The 3,487-nt window shown below is 38.1% G+C and overlaps 1 pseudogene; it reads left to right on the top strand.

Annotated features, from left to right (window-relative positions):
- The first annotated feature begins 2,266 nt into the window (after positions 1-2,266).
- On the top strand, positions 2,267-3,166 carry LOC127226623 (39S ribosomal protein L15, mitochondrial-like; annotated as a pseudogene).
- The last annotated feature ends 321 nt before the right edge of the window (positions 3,167-3,487 follow it).

The raw sequence follows: 3,487 nt of genomic DNA, 5'->3' as shown, positions 1-3,487 counted from the left end.
GCATAAGCTTTAATCAACATTTTTGATTTTAGACATTCTGAAAGGTGTAAGATGGTATCTGAGCAGTTTTGATTTGCATTTTTCTGATGAGTGAAGATGTAGAACATTTCTTTAAATGTCTTTCTTCCATTTGAGTTTATTTTGTTGAAAATTCTGTTTAGATCTACACCCTTGCTTCCTTCTTTATTTGGTGCTTTTACACAATAAATAGATTCCTTTCAAAGCTTTGTGTTATAAAGCAGAGGTAATTAGAATACCTCCTATTTTAATTTGTTACAAGTCCTTATGGAGACTGCCATTACTTTTGTTCTTTCAAAAGTTTATTAATCTCAGACTGAAAGACTCAGCAAAATGGATATATTCTTTATTTAATTATCTAAAAAACAAACTCATTTTTTACTGTGACATATGAGGCATGTAGAACAAGTTAATGAAATCTATAGTATTAGAAACCTTCATGGAAGTAGGTATTGATGAGTTCTAAAATTATCCCATAGTTTCTTTATGCATCATGTCATTGAAGTAAATGTATTAAAGATGGTGAGAAATAGAATTGATTTAAATTCATGAGAAAAACCTGCCTCTTGATTGCTAATAAGCAAACACTAGTAAGAAAAACAAGTTTATTGTTCCAAGAAAGCTGTATTATTGTATATGTGTGTGGAGATTTTTTAAACATTTAAATTGCCATGTTATCCAGTTGAATACCATGAATACAAATGGGAATATAACAGAAAATTTTGCTGCTTAAATTGAATATGTGTTGTCTAATCTCCTTTTTATTTCTTTTCTTTTTATCATTTTAATATTAAAACAATCTTTTCTCATTTTACATACCAATAATAGTTCCCATTTTCTCCCCACCTGCTGCTCTCCCCACCTTCCTCCCACTACAATCCTCCATCCACTCCTCAGAGAGGATAAGGCTACCCATGGGTAGTCAACAAAGTCTGGCATATCTCTTTATCATCATAGAACCTTCATCCAGAAACTGATGGAAGCAGATACAAAGAGCCACAGCTAAGGACTGGGTCAAGCTCCCAAAGTCCAGTTTAAGTGATGAAGGAACAATAATATGAGCAAGGGATCAGGACCATTTCAGGAATACACAGAAACAGCTGACCTGAGCTAGTGGGAGCTCACTGACTCTGGTCTGACAGCAGGGGAACCCACAAAGGGCCCAACTAGGCTCTCTGAATGTGGGTGACAGTTGTGTGGCTTAGGCAATCTGTGGGGACAGGATTTATCCCTAGTGCTTGAACTGGTTTTGGGAGCCCATTCTCTTTGGATGGATACCCTACTCAGCCAAAAACTTTCTACAGATAAAATGCTTCCAAATAGAATATATGGATTTAAATTGTTTACTTGTTAATTTCTCATGAATTTTGTCACTGTTGTCTCCATATCCATACTGTTAACATTGGCTTCAGTTCAATAAACATTTATTGTATAGTTAGCATGCTAAATGTGTATAATAGAAAAGAGATTACACAAACATGAATTAAACATCATCTGGTCCCAGTTATCAAAGAGGTTAAAATATAATGTAAGAAATCATGCAAGCAATTAACTTATGAATAATAATATTCTAAATAGGATTTTGTAAAATAATGTATCAACTGTGAATTTAATGATAGGATTCTTTTGTGTTATCATGGTATTGAGAGGAAGATGGAAAAGACAAAAGATATTATTGACAATTGCTGCCACCAAACTTTCACATTCTCATCTAGGGTGGGTCTATAAAGCAACCAGTTCTCATTGTATAAAAGTTAAAAACAACTGTGAAGCCATATATCAAAAAGAAAAAAAACAATATAATATTGAATACATAAATTCTAAGGCTATACAAATAATAAAATATAGAAATAGTTTTAGAATAGTCAAGGTTTCTTCTAGTTTTAAAATGTTGCTGGAGAAATCACATAATAATTCTGAAATACAAATTTATATTCAGAACATTGTCTAATATTAAGGTAAAAACAAAGCTTACTGGTCAGTCACATACATAGTAGAAGTCTTATTTGTTCCAAATAGCCTTATCTGATGTCCAGATTCAGTGATTACCTCCTCCAATGAGCTACTATAGACCTAATTATGTGTATCATTCATTTAGTGCCTAATGATAAGGCCTGTGTCATTGTTTTTTGGGTTTTTTAAGGATTTACTACTGTCTGTCTCTAAATGAATTAATTGTAATAGTCCAGATAACAACAGATGCATGTTAAAATATTTTAGAAGAATTAACTCCTGGAAACCGTGGGTCATGGCCGGCATGGTGCGCCCCCCCGGCGGGAGCCAGCCTGGACCTGCTCCGCTCCCTGCCGCGAGTGAGCCTGGCCAACCTGAAGCCCAACTCTGGCTCCAGAAAACCGGAAAGACGTCCAAGAGATCGGAGAAGAGGTAGGAAATGTGGCAGAGGCCACAAAGGAGAGAGACAAAGAGGAACTCGGCCCGTCTGGGCTTTGAGGGAGGGCAGACTCCGTTTTACATCCGAATCCTAAAATACGGGTTCAATGAAGGACATAGTTTCAGGCATCAGTATCAGCCTTTGAGTCTCAGGAGACTGAAGTATCTCATTGATTTAGGATGAATTGATCCAACGCAACCTATTGACTTAACTCAGCTTGTCAATGGGAGAAGTGTGACCATCCACTTAAAGGGATTATGGGGTCCAGCTGGTTGAAGAGGGCACTGATACTTTTCAAGCAAAAGTGAATATTGAGGTGCATTTGGCTTCAGAATTAGCCATTGCTGCGATTGAAAGAAATGGCGGTGTTGTTACTACAGCCTTCTATGACCGAAGAAGTCTCGAAATCCTGTGCCAGCCTGTTCCTTTCTTTCTTCGGGGACAGCCCATTCCAAAGCGAATGCTCCCACCTGAAGCTCTGGTACCTTATTACACAGATGCAAAAATCCGGGGCTACCTGGCTGACCCTGCTAAGTTTCCTGAAGCAAGACTTGAGCTCGCCATGAAGTACGGCTACGTTCTTCCCGATATCACAAAAGATGAACTTTTTAAAATGCTCAGCGCTCGGAAGCATCCAAGGCAGATTTTTTCTTTGGCCTTGCTCCTGGTTGGGTGGTGAATATGGCATATAAGAAAATTCTAAAGCCTACAGATGAAAATCTCCTCAGTATTCAGCTCCTGAACTCCCTTCAGTAAAGTAGACGTGTTGAGAGCTTTTTGGGGGTCTCAAGGTCTCGGATTGATCCTCGATTAAAATCCCAGGCAGCAGAAGCTGCACAGAACCGAACCTTTCCTGGTGTATGCCTCAAAAAGTTCAATGGTGATGGCCTTTAAGCAGGTGAGTTTTAAAAAATATTACTTAAAAGCACCTTCCCCCTTTTTGTTTTGTGTTTGTTTTTGAGGCAGGATTTTTCTGTGTAGCCTTGGCTGTTCTGGAACTCACTCTGTAGACTAGGCTGGCCTTCAACTCACAGAGATTCCCTTGCCTCTGTCTCCCAAGTGCTTGGACTAAAGGTG

Source organism: Phodopus roborovskii, unplaced genomic scaffold, assembly GCF_943737965.1.
Source record: "Phodopus roborovskii unplaced genomic scaffold, PHOROB, whole genome shotgun sequence".
NCBI lineage: Eukaryota > Metazoa > Chordata > Mammalia > Rodentia > Cricetidae > Phodopus > Phodopus roborovskii.
Note: the sequence above shows the minus strand (reverse complement) of the source record. Positions and strands in the feature narration are given on the sequence as shown.